The 16686-nt window shown below is 37.8% G+C and overlaps 1 protein-coding gene and 1 long non-coding RNA gene across 2 annotated transcripts in view; one reads left to right on the forward strand and one right to left on the reverse strand.

Moving 5' to 3' along the window:
* The window catches only part of ASCC3 (activating signal cointegrator 1 complex subunit 3), a 4485173-nt gene that overhangs the window by 386020 nt on the left and 4082467 nt on the right, over positions 1–16686 (forward strand). The gene's annotated exons all lie outside the window — the stretch shown is intronic.
* Positions 1–16686, reverse strand: part of LOC122796485 — an 84619-nt gene that overhangs the window by 9976 nt on the left and 57957 nt on the right. Inside the window, exon 2 of the long non-coding RNA XR_006363981.1 lies at positions 14563–14664. This is a non-coding gene — a long non-coding RNA (uncharacterized LOC122796485). The remainder of the gene's footprint in view (positions 1–14562; positions 14665–16686) is intronic.

Raw genomic sequence — 16686 nt, forward strand, 5'->3', positions numbered from 1 at the left:
ACCTAAACCTCATTACCACAATAAACAAAACATGCTGGAGAGACAGGTTCCTAACCCAGAGACTTCCCAGACTCTGGAACAAACTTCCCATTCACGTCAAGCAGCGCACTTCACTGGCCCTCTTTAAGGGAAATCTTGGAGAGTGAATGGGCAATAGGAAGTTCATCCCGGGGATCACTTCAGTGGCCTTGCTTGACAGGGGCACTGGGAACTAACTTTGGGTGGCATTATGCCAGGGAATCTTCTTGGCCTAGGCGTATATAGGCTCCAGGGCTGTTAGCCTAGTACCTATGAACCTATAAACCTATGGAGAGCCAAGTGACCCTGGCTGTCTCCAGAGAGTTGCAGTTGGTTCAGGGGTGCTAGAAGGCCATCCCATAGAAAGCCCAGTGGAAGTCTTTTCTGCAGACTGCCTCTGCCTTGTGGGTGGCATCCATTACAGCTGCCTCTCTGCCACTGCAGAAATCTTCACTAGGAACATCCTAGAATGGTTGCTGTGATTTGCAAAATCAGAGATGAGTTCTGCCTTCTGGTTCCTGGATCAGAACTATTGTGGGGTTGAAAGATGATCTCCAGTGGCATACAGCATCATTCTATCCTGCTTTCTCCTACTGTGTCCTTGACATTTGGGCCAAAAAAGAATGAACCCTCAAACTGCATTAACAAAAGACACATTGAATTAGTTCGCAAAACTGTACAAGCACTTTCAGGTATGATGACACAATGCAATGCTGTTTCCTGCTGTGAGTGATGTCCCATTGGCCACAGTGTACAACAGCCTCATGGAGACATTAGATAATAGACTGCATAAAAGACAGTTGAGTCCCCAGCATCTTTTGAGCCTCTGGAGACTGACGAGTCTTGACAACCTTTGACACTTCAGCTACAAGGTCCTGTTGAAGTCTGATCAAATGGGCAAGGCAATTCAGAGCACACAGAGTGAAAGTAGCTAAAGCATAGGTGCACTTTCCCAAATGGTCCAGGGCCCTAGACTCCCTGCTGGTTAGACGGATGAAAAAAATCTTCAGAAATGTCATTTTTAGTGGCTGCAACAATCACAATGGCATCTCTAGCCAGACCCTTACTCCAGTGGGGCCTGTTTTTGGGAGGGACCAAAATCTTTTCCAATTTCTTGGGGACTGGTTCCACTATGTTGGGTTCTCTACAAGCCCTCTGAGATATCAGGTCTATAAGAACGTCTGGAGGGGGGAACCACAAAGGATGTGGATGGGCCTGCCCCAAATGCCTCCAGGAACATAGACTCTTCTGGAGAAGGAACTTTAGTGGTCCAACCCCCAAGTTGTCTCAATAATTCCATCAAATCACCAAAAGAGGTGTCATCATGGGAGGATATGGGAGAGGCATACTCTTTGTTGAGGCCAATTTCCTTAGTGAAGGATTCCTCCAATGAATCCAAGTGCTTCCTCTTGCACTTGTTCTTGCCATGCCCCTCCCTAATAAGAAGCAGAAGGGGACATGAAAGCAGCAGAGGGCCCTGATGCAAGGAATCCTGGAAACCTAAGCACAGGCAGGCCAGCAGGCAACTGGTGAAAATCTACAAGCACAGATCAAACAGAATGAGGCGGATCTGAAAACACTGCCAAAGCTCCATCTCTGAATGGGACAGAATCTTCTCCATGACACTGAATGCCAATACCAAAGCTGGAAGGCTGGACCCAGAACTCACGGGATTATTGCTTACCCTATCTCTATCCTAATAAATAGAACCATTAATGAAGGTATGATCCCAGCCCATCTGGAAAGTCGCACATATCATCCCACTACAAAAAGGAGGCAACTCCACGGAACTTTCCAACTTTCACCCAATTGCCCTTCTCTCTCTCCTATTGCTAAAATAATGGAGAAATGCATCCACCGTCAACTATTAGACCACCTTCTCCAAAATAGCCTATTAGCCAGCTCTCAGCATGGCTTTTGACCTTTCTATAGCACCACTACTGCCCTCCTTTCCTTCTGTGACCACATTAACAAAAATCGCAACAATAACACCCTGTCCTCTGCTGTCTTTATTGATCTTTCAAAAGCATTCGACATGGTTAACCATCAGCTACTGTTGAATATTCTTAAGACCCCCTCACTTGATACTCAAGCAATCCAGTGGTTCAAGTCCAATCTAGACAACAGGCAACAGTCAGTGCTTTGGGAAAACACTCTTTCCTCCAACTTACCTGTCACCCTTGGTGTACCTCAAGGATATATTTTGGGCCCCCTTCTATTCTCTATCTTTATAAACTATCTATTAGTATCCGCCAAGCTGTAACAATACAATACGCTGACGTCTCTACTTTAATATCCTCAGCCACAGGGCCTTCTGAACTGCAGTCCCTCACCCAAAATACCTTTGAACTTGTAGAAGAATGGTTTCTCCAGTGGTGTCTCCTCCTTAACCCTAAAAAGACAAAACTATTGCTATTTACACCTACACAAAAGTCCACCCCACTTCACTTCTCTATAAAATCGAAAAATGGTACAGTCACACCTCCTGACACTACCACCAAACTCTTAGGAGTAACTACTGACCACAGCCTTAATTATAATGCTCATATCAACACCACGATAAAATCAGTAAACCGAAAAATAGGCTCCCTCTATAAAATTAAGCCTTTCCTTACTCCTATAGCTAGAACTACTATTGCCCACACCCACCTTATCTCAACTCTCTTTTATGCTTCTCCTATATATATACAAATTTATCCAAAACCAACCTCCACAAGCTGTCAATTTCTTACAATAATATTGTTAGATTTGCCATCAGCTCCCCTTTTAGAACCCACCACTGCCAAAATCTGAATCAACTGGGTTGGCTTGAATTGCATAATCAACTCTTATTCCATCAACTGATTATTGCTCATAAAACCCTTTATGATCCAGATAAAACACCAATTCTCACAAGTCTAATCACCCCATATATTCGGACATAAACCCAACAATAAAGCAGGATGTTCCCTTTCCTCTAAAACTGTGGGGAAAAGTTGGAATCCACTTCCTAGTGAACTTGCATCTCTGTCCTCTACTACACTTTTCAAAAAGAAACTCAAATCACACTAAATGAAAATGTTGGACCAACTGGCTATCCAAATTATTATTCCTTATATCACCCAAATGTTCCAAAATTCACGTCTTCGCCATTCTCTTGGTTTGGCCCACATACCACTTTGTGGGTGTGCAACCACAATCTGATATACACTACTCCACAAGAACAAAAATCAAAATAGTCAGTGGCCCTATATTTCCTGCCAAATAAATAACCATAAGAAAAAAACACCCTTCTCAGAAAAATCTCTCCCAACACTTCATCCTGACTAATAATGGGCCACAAACTATTGACTACATTTCGCATTATATCAGAGAAAGGGGAAAATCTGCTAATGTAATGAGAGTGCTTCTTCGGATAAATATAAGCAATTGCAGAGACTGTTGCAGAAGGAAGTCACCTTATTTAATGACAGTTTCTGGAAAAGTATGTTAGTCTGAGACCGTTTACCTGCTTTTGAATTTTTGGAAGATGAAGTGGATTTATTTAATGAATGAAAGGACATTTCTTTGCAATGCACTCTAGGATGGCTTAAAGTCCTCATTAAGAGGAATTTAAGGTCACTTGGTAAAGTGCGGAATACCATTTTGCAATTGCAGGAGTCTCTCATCAAGGAAACTTCTGAAACGTTTTTCTTTAATAAGATGAGGGACATTTAAGTTAGGAGTGGCAAAGTTGGAGACTGAAATCGTGGAATAATTGGGACATTAATGACTACAAGAATGAACTTATTTTTTCATGGCAGCATAGGTCGAGGAAAGGAAAATCACATGTGAATACAACAGAAGGGAAAACACGTGCTTCATGGGATTCATGGGCGTTCTTCCACTGAAACTACTGCCAGCAGCAGAAAGTGTTTCATTCGAAAACTTCAGTGCCAAAGTCGGGCAGCAAGTGGGTTATGCAGCAACAGTGCATCATTCCAGCCCTGCATATACAAAAGGGCGAGGGCGGAAAACCCCGGGCAAAGGCAGAAAGAATTAACTTTCAGACCAAGAAGTATGGACATTGTTGGACAGCCTTTATGTGTACAGGTATGTCACTAACAGTATGTTTGGTACATCTGTTAATGATGATTTAAATATTATAAACTTGTCGGATTTAGTTATTAGAGAGGATGTTAGAAACATATTGCTCAAAGGAGTTAAATTTGCTCCCACTCATATTCCTACCCTGATGGACCTTCTTTCGGAGGTGAAACGTTTTTGCAGAAAATTGCATCTCAAAAGTTTTTTTTTTTTTTATCACTGGTTATGGTAAACTTTTTGTACCCAGGTTCTACATGTTAGTACATTCGCTCCCCCAGGAACATCTGTAGTGATGAGCAGTTTTGAGAGGGTGTTATGCAGACAGGTGAAATTTGATTACACCAAGTTCATTACGCAAAGAAAATGTTATAATTTAAGTAAGAATGAGTGGTTAGCTTTATATGAACTTTGTGAATTTAATAAGGATTATGTTTTCACTCAAGCTGACAAGGGAGGTAATTGGGTTATTATGACCAGATATGGTATAATAAAATGGCAAGGGATTTATTGTCGGATGGCAACAATTACCAGAAACTCCCTGACAGTCCACTGCCAGAGTACAAATCGTCATTGCTGGAGTTGTTAGAAAGGGGAGAGCGTTTAGGATTTCTTGCTGCTTCAGTTGTCAGGAAACTGCATATTAAGCGCCTGACTGAAAATGACTGGGTAGATTATAAGTGACGTATAATATTTGCAACTGAGAATCTGTCAATATGGTTTGTGCTGTAAAATGCTTGCAACTAGGATTGTGTTGGTGTGGTTTGTTTTCATTTATATGAATGTATGATTGTGATATCTTAAATGTTGGTTTAGTAAAGATGTTTCTTGTTTACAAAAAAGGAGCAGCAATTGAATAATTTATGCACTATTGCTTAGGTTATATGATATATAGCAACATATGTGAAATATAATGTTTGTTAACAGAGTTTGATTACATTTGCATAAATGCAAATTTGCCTATGACACAAGTGATAATTCAATAAAGGTGTTTAAAAAGGATGCTAACTGATGCTCAGCAGAGATATTCACAGATTGAGAAGTACCTTACAAGTGTGTGAGCATTTTAAAAATTCTTCAGATACCTTTTGGGACTACAAACCTTCCAACTCCAGACTGATCATAAGCCATAAGTTTTCTTGATCAATTCTTATGGCTTATAAGAGCTTTTATTTTTTACCTTAATTTTCTCTGCAAAAACAGGAGATTTGCTTTTGTGTCCACCAGTATATGAACAATGGGGACATGTCCTAGCCCCCAAACATCTAGCCTGTTCAAGGGATATGCACTTGAATAGATTTCTTAGTTAAAGATTTTTTTATTTCACTTATGAGTCACTTAGACAGCAAAATGCTTAAAAGTTATGTTAGCCACTAAATCATCTTCAAAAAAAAAAAAAAACATAAAACACCAGCTTTTTTAAATTTTCTAGTATGTTTTCTGGTATTAGTTTACCACTTTTCACATCAAAACAAAAGAAAAAAGGCACCAGAATTTAAACTGACTCCCCTGTATCAAACTCTAGGAGACTGAAATGTTTTTCCACAAAGAAGGTGAGAGATTTGTTTAACTTATTCACAAAAAAAATCATCTCCATTTCAGGCCTTAAATGTTGATTTTCATTAGCCCTGAACATGCAGGTACTACCTTTAACATAAAATTTTATAGAAGCCACACAAAAGAGGGCACCGATGCTGTACAAAGGCAAGAACTACATTAGGCAGGGAGAAGGAAAAATAGAAAGAGATCGTACAGGAAGGCAGATCACATCCTACACACCTACTGTCATTTCAATTACATAACTTTTACATATTATAAGAATGGTCCATCTTCCTCTATCACTAGGTCACAGACTCAAGTAAAAACTAATAATAGTTGATAATAAAGACTGGCTGCCAAGTAGTCTCTCAAAGGCAGAAAAGAAAATGAGGTATCTGATCTATAAATGTGTCACAAGAACTAATTCTCATTTAAGAATGTCTCGTGTGAAGACATACACACTGTGTCAACAAAACCAAAATCCAAAGTATCTTATATCAATAGTCAAGACACAACAATTTGACTTGCAGAAGTATAACAATATTCCTACCTGTAGAAAGTGAACTATGAAGTCTCACAGCAATGAAGTCATGTGAGAGTGAAGAAACATCCAAGTGGCAGAAAGCTAGTTCATGGAAGCAGAGTTACTATGGTCAGCCATGAACTAAAACGAAGAGGGATTTATATAACAAGTAAGAAAAGCCCAAATAGGAGAAAAATTGTTTAAGTCTTAGACAAGTAAAACATAGACTTGGTGACAATTTTTAAGGAATTTTGTCACCAAGTCTGTCCTTTACTTGAGGTCTTATATAAGTAAAGCACACACTTGGTGACAAAATTAAACATGGAGCTGTTTTTGTTCCCTGTTGCTAAACTTGGGAAAAGAGCTATTATGTTCTATACAGGTCTCTCTAGTTTTGGTTTTAATTTGACAACTGCTCCAACAGAGCCATGTTAAGAAATGATTACTGCATCCAAGTTTACAAAGTTCCTGTACTGTGAAAAAAAAAACTGGATTACTGCATCCAAGTATAAAAGATATGTATTTATTTTATTTATTTTACATTTGTTGACCGGGCTAGTCTAACTGGATACATGTCCATTTTCAGTAGAGGCCCGGGGAGAAAAGCTCCAACACATATACACAATATACTATAAATGTTGCAACAGTTCAAGCTTGACGCAGCTGTTATTAAAAAAAAAAAGTCCAATACTGTTGTAGCAGTACAAGCTTGATGCAGCTGTTATTAAAAAAAGTACAAAACTAATGGTGAGCATAATACAAATAGTAAAGGTAATATACAAAAAGTTGTTTACTTTATACATATATACATAGAATTAAATTGCAAAAACATGGTTTATATGGATCACTAAGGAGAAGTCAGTAGTTAGTAGTTTAGTATTAGGTGAAAAGTATACATAGGTATAAAGTAAAAAAAAAAGTTAGTCAGGGTTAGTACAAGGGCATAACCAATGAGTACTAAGAAATAGTTTTAGTTTCTGTTTAAAAAGTGTTATTGAGGACAGAGATAGGAGTTCAGTGGGAAGTAGGTTCCAGTGTTTTCCTACAGAATTAGAGAACAAAGTGTCTCCTGCTAAGTGGTTTGATCTGCTAATACTAATAAAGTAGTTTATTTGAGGAGCGTAGATTCTTAAGATTGTTGTAGGGGGTAATGAGAGTAGAGAGTGTAGGAGTGGGTAATAGCAAGCTGGTAAAACAGAAATTGATTTTGGAACTCTAGCCATCCTAATTGTTTTAGGTTGCTACAATGATGAGTTCTAAAAGGAGAGCCAGTGGCAAATCTAGCAATATTATTATAGGAAATTGCCAGTTTGCTGAGGTTGTTTTTTGAAAGATTAGTGTATATAGGTGAAGCATAGAGTGGAGATTAAATGAGTTATGGCTATAGCGGTCCTGGCTAATGGTGTAAGAAAGGGTTTGATTCTATAGAGGGATCCCAATTTCTTGTTGATTGTTTTTATTGTACTGTTAATGTGAGTATCAAAGTTCAGGTTGCTATCTATAGTTATTACTAAAGGTTTGGTGGTTGGGTCAGGAGATATGAGAGTGCCGTTCGTAGATATGAGTGTGAAGTAAGCAGGGGTTGACTTATGGGTTGGAGTAAAAAGTAGTTGTTTAGTTTTTTGGGGGTTCAGTAGGAGGCAGCGGTTTAAAAACCATTTTTCTACTGTATTAAATGCTTTCTGTGCAAGGGACTGTAGCTCAGAAGGAGAATTGGCTGAACAAATTATAGTGGAGTTGTCTGCGTATTGAATACAGGTTGCATGATGAATTGCTAAGTGGAGGTCATTAATAAAAATGGTAAATAGTAGTGGGCTTAATATAAAACCCTGGGGAACCCCAAGAGAAATGGGGAGGTGTGTAGACAGATTGTTGTCCCATAGTACAGCCTGTTGTCTAAGTAAGATTTGAACCAATTTAAGGCTAAAGGTTCAAGAGAAAGGGATTTAAGTATATCTAAAAGGAGCTGGTGATTAACCATGTCAAAAGCTTTAGATAAATCTATAAAGACTGAAGAGGAGAGAATATTGTTATGGTTTTTGTTTATGCAGTCTGTAAAGGATAGCAGTGCAGTGGTGGTAATGTGGAATGGTCTAAATCCATGTTGACAGTTGGCGAGTAAGTTATTTTGGATAAGATGGTTAAGTAGTTGCTTATTGATGCATTTTTCCATTATTTTTGCCAGTGGGGAGAGTAAAGCTATTGGACGATAGTCTGAAAAGTCATTGGAATTACCACCTTTATGTAGGGGGATAATGTGAGAGATTTTCCAGATAGATGGGATAGTTCCTTCTCTTATGGTTCTGTTTATCAGTATGGAAATGGGGAAGGCTATGGCTTTGGCTCCTTTTTGCAGATATTCTGCTGGTAGTTGGTCAGCAGAGGGGGTGGTAGGTTTTAGTTTTTGGAGAAGAGAGCAAATAAAGGAAGTAGAAACAGATTGTAACTGAAATGATGGAAGTGGGCAAGTAGGTGAGGTTGCTAGATTAGAGGTACCTGGAGATAATTGACTAGCAAGAGTTTGGATGGTATCTGTGAAAAAAGAATTGAAGACGTTGGTAGTTTGTGTTGGATTTTCAAGGTTGGAGCCTTGGGGGTTAGGTGTGATAGACTGACCTGGGTATAGTAGTTTATTAATGCTAGACCAAAACTTTTGTGGATTCTTTTGGTGAGTTTGTTGTAGCTGGAAGTAACAGTTTTTTTTTTATCTAAGAGGATAGCTTTTTTGTTATATTTCTAAGTTGTTTAAAGTATTGGTGGTCTGTAGAATTCTTAGTAGTGCACGATTTAGCCCAAGATTTGTTTCTAAGGAGGATTTTTTGCCTAGTAGCTATTGTGAGCCATGGGGCAGGTTTAGCCTTATTTCTAATGGAGCGTGATGGGGCATGATGGTCAAGGATGGCTAAGAATGTATAATTAAAGTATTCCACTGCTTCATCTAGTGGGAGGGATTTTAGCGGTGACCAATTACAGTGTTTAAGTTCTAATTGGAATAGTTCTGGATTAAAATGTTTTTTGGTCCGTATTGTCCTAAAGGTATTTGGGTACGTTATGTTGGTTTTGTGTCTGATGATGTATGTTAGTGAGTTGTTACTTAGATCATCAGGGAGGGTTCCTACTTTGTATGTTTGAAGAGGAGAATTAGTAAGAATCCAATCTAAGGTGCTTTCTTTGTTATTGGTTTTATTGATCCTTGTTGGGGAGGTAATAGCTTGTGAGAAGCCATATAGGTTAATATGGGTGGGAGGATGTAAAGTACTCCAGGACTTCCAGTTAATATTAAAGTCTCCAAGGACTAAAGTTTCTTGTGGAAGATTAATAGACAGCCAGTTTAGAATATTTTCAAGGGTATTAATGTTATTTCCAGGGAGAAGGTAGATACAAGCAATGTATATGGATTTACATGCGTTGACAGGTGGATTAAGGTTTGCAGTGGCAACTTGTAGCTTTGTTTTATAAAGGATTGCTACCCCCCCTCTCTTTTTGTTTGTACAGTCTAATCTGAGGATACTGTAACCAGGTGGGGTGACTTAATTGTCATTAATTGTAGGTTTTAGCCATGTTTCAGATAAACATAGGATGTCAAATAGGTGGATATCTAAGAGGGCGTGGAGGTGGGCAATTTTGTTGTTAATGCTACGTATGCTAAGATGTGCTATACAAAGTGAGTTAGAAGGTTTAATTGGGGCTTGTGTACTAGTAATGTTAAAGTTGCCTTGTTCAGTGGCTGGAGTATTGTTTGGGCCAGGGTTAGGATGAATGTCCCCATCTAGCAGGGCGTGGAGGTATATTCTATATATAGGGTTGTGAAATTTACAAAAATAGTAAAGTGATTTTCTAATATGTAGATTGATGTACTTTATATGGCCCAATCTATGATATTTGGCTTGTAAGTAGCAGGGTCTAGTTGTGATGTTGATGTGGGTTTGGGAGATAGCTAGTAGTGGTGTGGAAGTGAATTTGGAGGGGAAAAGAAGGTTGGGGTATACTGGTTGTCCATAGGAGGTTAATAGATAGGTAATAGTTAGAGGAGGTAAGAGAGGCCAGGATTAAAAATTTTGTTTGATATGGAATGGATAATTTAGCCATTATCTTAGTATAAGATGTGGAATAAAAAGGGGATAGCTAGTATTAACAGCTAGGAAGTTGTTACAAGAATGGCAGGGAGGTAATGTAATATGGCCAGGTGAGGTAATCTGTCAAGAAGGGTGGGAAGTAGTAATAAGGTGTGTTTATAGATTGGAGCAGATGTGATGGGGGTGTGGTTAACAGAAATAAATGTAGGACCACTGGGGGCGGGTGGGGATTGGCGGCAGGGAGGGGAGCGGAGTGAGCTCGCAGGGCGAACGGAGTGGGTAGAGACAAGTGAGTGAAACAGCCAAGGTGAACAATCAGTGGAATGCTGACTGTTAGAGGTAAGTTAATTTGAGATTGGTATACATTGAATAAGAAATAGAATGGGAAAATATAAAGGTGGAAAGTGGGTAATTAAAGCAGAACAGGGTTGTGTGAAAGGACGATAGTAGGAAGGGTACAGACAGCAAACAGTAGTATGAGTATTTTCTGGGATGGAGGGATATTAAAAAAGATAGGGAAAGGGTGCCACCTAGTGGACAGTCAAATTAATTACAGCAGAGGTAGTTTCTGGGGAAGGCTAGACTAGGGCTAGAAAGACGATCTATCTGGCTAGGGGAGGTAATGTTAATGCAAGAGAGGGACTATACTTTGACTACAGGATACAGGGGGGGGGTATGGCTGCTGGGTGACCAGGCAGAGAAGCTTGTAATTAACAACAACAAGGAAATAAGCAACCTACAAATTAGTTTTAAAGTCAGTATGAGGGCAACACATACTCTCTTCTTTCTTTTCTTGGTAGAGCACAGGGGTACACTTATAGGGTGATGTTACAGCTGGTAGGTTAGGATGGGTCCTTAGTTGCCTGTAATGTGAAAAAAACTGCCTCAAATGTGAATTTATGATGGACTACAGACAGATTTGTTTGATAGGAATTGCATTTTTTATCTTCACTTATCAATAAATAAGATTTGTAAGCACAAAGCTGACACCAGTGACTGATTTGCTTAGCACAGACCACCCTACATAGTGCACTTGTGTTGTTAGCAGGTAAAACCTTTAACTTTTTTCTATATTTCAGATTTTCCTAAAATCTGTTAACATCCTTGAGTCATACATCCCATTAGAAGCCTGCAGAGTAGCAAATTGTAAAAAAAACTTGCTCTCTTTTAATGAGCTGGCTCTGTGAGACACACCAAACTCTTGTGCAGATTGGATACTGATTTCTTGTGGAAAATTGACAAACTCATTGAACCTTTGGTAAATTCCAATTAAATTTAGTGACTTACACTACAGTTTCACAAAGCTAACAATGCCCTGCATGAGAGATATGCAGCAAATGACCAACATCCAGTCTGTCTTCACATGAGAGGTGCAGTCTCTGGTCGATAACTGGTCCAGCTTCAAGAGATTCTATAAGACAGATATGGTGCCAATCACCACCATCTCCTACACCTCAAGTAGAAGATTTCTATCCTGGTTAAATTGCTGTTAACCATCCAGCTTGGATTGAAGGACAATGTGGAAACTTAAGTTGCTTTTAAATTTATGTTGATAGGTGAAGTAACCTGGCCAGGGCCAGCTTTCCCTATCTGAGAAGCCCTGAAAACCTATAGGGTTGAGGAGGACTAATGCACACAACTACCAAAAAAAATCGAGAAAAAAGTGCGTTTCAAAAGGACACGGAGTTTACCTGAAGTGCAGTCCTGTAGATTTAATAAAAACATTTGTATGGACAAACTAGCGGAAGTCTAGTGGCATATTTTCTGCAAACTTTGAAATGGTGGCTAGAATCTCGTAAATAATATAAATAAAATTTTGGTAACTCTGGTAGTAGAAAAAAATCAAGAGGCCCATACCCCTCCACTGTCCAGATTTTCACAGAATGTCCAGATTTTTGCCTCCTATTTTTGGTCTGATCCTCATAAAATTTGCAGGTTTCTGGCAAATCACCGAGGACTGAAGTCACTAAATGACATACAACCGAGTTTTAGACTTCATATCTTTCAGAAAACATATAGTAATTCAAAATCTCATTCTAGCAACTTTCTAAATTTATAGGAGCAATACTTAAATCTGTCCCTATTTTTGGGCCTGTCTTCCCCCATTATTTCTGCCTTTGTCCAGATTTCTTGTGCTGAGAGGTTGACAGGTATGAAGAGGGCTCTCCCTTGTAAGCTGAAGTGGGTAGCCTAGAGTGATACACAGTCTGACCAACTAATTGTTGCAGTACATCACTTGCTACTAAATGAAATTGAGAATGTAAGTCACACTTGCATGTAAAAAGGGCTAGTTATAAGCCTTTACCCCAAGTATGCTTTTGTAGCTGTAACCAGGAAAAAAAAATATCATTTCGAACAATTTGTTTAAAATGTTCTAGAAAAGGATATACAGTCAGGCACTGTACAGTTAGACAGTACTAAAATATCTGAGCAAGTGTTAATACTAGTCAGCAGTCTATTATACAGTATGTGTCTGCCAGTATACCAACGGAGTATGACAAAGTTGAATGGTTAACTATTAAGTACAGAATCTGCTTTCTGTCACTGTGCTAACACCAAACCCATGAAATCTGCCAATACCACAAAATGTAAAGATAAGGGATTAACAGAGTCAGAAAACGTGATTACACTGCATAATGTATTTGCAAATGTAACACAACTAGTAGGCAGAAAAATGAAATGATGCGTATAAATTGAGACAAGGGAATGCCAACTGACATAGGCAGAAATACAGTCCCTCTTGGGTAAAATGTTACTTCCTTTAGCCAAAGAGCCCAGTAGGCTTCATGAAATAATTAATGGTAAACATTTTCTCCAGTTTAAAGACCCATAAAGGTTGAGAGGTAAAAAGTTTAACCCAATACATTATTAAAAGTAAACAGACCCCATAGTAAAGAGAAAAATGCAGAAGTAGAACACCACAAAAGAAATAAGTTTGGCTCCAAAAGAAAATATTAAATAAATCCATTACTGAGTCTTGTCAAAAGGCTGTTAAATTATAGAAGGAAGTCAGCACACATGCTGAAGGTAAATGTGAGCTTTGAAAAAATAAATTGGTATGGAAACTGCCAAAAGCCTCTATCTTTCAATGTTATGATGGTATTAAATTACAAAATACACTGCATTTCTATAAAAGTGGACAAAGAAATGCTAATATCTTAATTACCCTGCAAACCAACTACAAACAGAAAGTATACATGTGATCCGCTGCTAACCTGTCCGACTTCATGTTGCCCATCAAATACATTCATTTAAACACATTACTAGTGAAATTTCTTGACAGTCAGATGACTGAATGCACCTTGCAATACTTGCATCTGCAGCAAACATCAGGCACTAAATGCAACAAGTCCTAGTTTCAGTGTCATTAACAGAAGAACCTGAGGGTTAATTATAGCTGGAAAATTGCTCCAGTAATGATACACTTGCATGGGGAAGAGGTGTGAAAACTACAAAACTGAACAAATAAAATATAGCAAAGATAGAGTGGCAATTGATATACATAAAACAAGGAAACCCAACAGGGCCTGCTTTTTCAGCAATCAGACCAACCAGCTGCAAAACATGCTGGTTCATTTAGAGGTATCATATGCAATGAAATATCACAGTACAGAAAAATATGATGCCAGTTTCCTAAAGTATAAATGCAATAAACAGACAGTCATGAGCAAATCAATAAGCAATGGATTAGTACACATGCTACAATGCTCAGAAGCATATTCAGCACTTAAAGCCATCTAAATTGATCCAATCCTTCTGGGAATCTCTGTGGAGACAGTCATCACCAGAAGGGCACCACAACAATATTAGGAGAGTAAACAGTTCAGTAAATTAGAGCAAACAGTTCCATAAAGCACTAAGCAAAACAACAGGAATACTACTCCACTGGACAGAGATGTGTCCTCAGTGAGAATTTCATACAAATTCTTAAATTATAAATTGTCCTAAACATAACCTCTAAGGTAATACTCTGCAGAACAGCAGCAGGCCATAAAGGCAGCAATGTAACATCATACTTCCAGGATTTTACAATAAGTAAGCCAGATTACAAACTACAGCACTTTTGAGTGCCTCCAAAAGCCATATTTTCATCAGGGTAATAAAGTGTGAACAATATCTAACACCTGAAAAACATCTGTAAGTTTAAAAACAAAAGCATACTTAAAGTCATCTTACACTGCATGAAATATAGCAATTAGACTAGAACTACTTTGTTTTTACTCATTGTTCTAGTTTTTCTTTTGTATTCATTTTTTTAATACTCGCTTATTATAAGAAACATTTTAGCAATCTGTGTTTATACACAATTAAGACTAAATATTTTCTATTTAGCAGCATTTTTACCTCATTTTCCTTCCTCTTATCCTGCTGTGTGTCATGGTGATAAAGGTGTAAGCCAGGGGAAGGGAAATCAGAACTTTCCAACAAAGTATCAAAGTCCTAAAGCTGCTCAAAAAGGAGAAAATAGTGGTATAAAACAATCTAGTTTTAGTAGAAGCAAATTAAAAATATGACAAGCTTACAAATTTTCCCATAAAATGCCTTTTCAAGTCAGAGAATGTGGTAACAATTTAAATAACCTCTCTAGATTACACAATTAAATCATATCATTCAAAAATGCAAAGGAACAGTCACCTTCAAGTATGTATCTTTAGCAAAGGCTTTATACTATAGCCACCATTTAACCGTGGAGGTTGATCATCTGTTTATATAGTACATTAGTGGGCATTTTATTTTTTATGTCAGATAAGTAAGTGCTCACCAATACTTTCTTTTAATTTTCTATTACATTTAACAATACAGAAGGGAGTAACTGTTTAACATATAGCAATACACACTACATTTCACAATTAGCAGGGGTTCTTAAATAATAGACATTTAATGTATGTGGATGCATGGTGAAGACTTGTCTGACATAAAATGTAAATTACCCACTAATGCACTATATAAACATGTATTAACTGCAAGAGTGATAAAGAATGGGTTGACAACCAGAAATCTTCCAATACAATCTTTTACTTATTATTTTTATTTTTAATAAATAAAAGATTATATTGAAGATTTATGGTAGTCAACCTATTCTTTAGCACTCTCTTTTGTTAACAGTTGTATTAAAGTGGAGTGCTACAACTATATAAACATGTCCTTGATAAAGGAGAAAATTTCTTTAGATTTTCATTGCTTGAGGTAATAAATGATAGTGGATATATTACCTTCTCTTTATACTAAGGCAGAAAATGATGAATATAAATGGATTTCAGTATTTATAGCTAATGAACCCGTCATATTTTCAATCTGGTGCTATTAAAACTAGATTACTTATACTACTGTGTTCTCTTTGAGTCACTTAATATATTTCATACTTTGTATGTTCATCTGGTCTCAGAGTTTACCTGCTTGAACTACCATTTGCTGGCACTTTGCCCTTTTATTTACCACAGGTCCTCCTTGCACTGGACAATTTCCAAGCATTTGCAGGCCAGCCAGAAGACATAACCCCACCCACCCATCCTGACGATGAAATCTGTCATGTTTTACCTTTATCACATATGGGAATATGAGCAAGAGTAACCTCTACACAACTCCGGCACAGGTTTTTCCAGTGAAGCTGTGCACTGTGCTATCCCCTATAACTGGTGCAGACACCCTGGTCTCCTTTCTTAATTTCTTAGCTTTGCAGCTGTTTGACAAATTAAACCGGTCCTCCATTCCTTTAGTGGAGGATATAAATGTTTTTCAGTGACAAAATCAAGTTATAAGTTTATTCTTTAAAAAATATATTAATATCTCTGTGATCATGACTCAAAGTACTAACAGCAAAGTTGCTTGTCACAAAGTACACTAAACTAAACAATGCACATTCATGACAGTCCACATGTTGAAATGAATTCTGTAAATCACAGTTTATGGAGTCAAACCAACATTTTATGTAAAATTCTGCAAATAACTTAAAAATACATCAGCAACTATACAAGCTAGAGCCCTACTGTTACCAGCATTTCTTTTCCTATGCTGGGTTAGTTTTCACGTGATGCTCTTCACCTCCTTTTACAGTACCTGGTTTCTGAAATCTTTCCAGAAATAAGAAAATTAGGAAAAAGTCCATAATATAGCATATAATTCATCTGTAGTATCGCTGGACTCATTCCAGTTAGGGGGCGAATATCAGTGGTAGTTTCATACACTATCATGTCCTGTTTCCTGGAATACTATTCAATCTCTACCAAGCCTCAGCTTTCTAATCATTAACTGAAACACACAAATGCTGTCTAGTGACACAATATACTACATAAATAACTTTTAATATTCATAACTTGCAAGAATTTTACTCTTATTTTTCATGTAATTATATGACCTTTCAGCTCTAAGCACTGCCACATTTCTTCTTAGTAAGATGTGGCTTACTCTGGTATAGAAAAATTGCAAGCCACAGTAACTTACTGAATTATTTCACTTTTCTCATTATTC

Source organism: Protopterus annectens, chromosome 1.part0, assembly GCF_019279795.1.
Source record: "Protopterus annectens isolate FY-2018-M chromosome 1.part0, PAN1.0, whole genome shotgun sequence".
In the NCBI taxonomy this organism is placed as follows: domain Eukaryota; kingdom Metazoa; phylum Chordata; order Ceratodontiformes; family Protopteridae; genus Protopterus; species Protopterus annectens.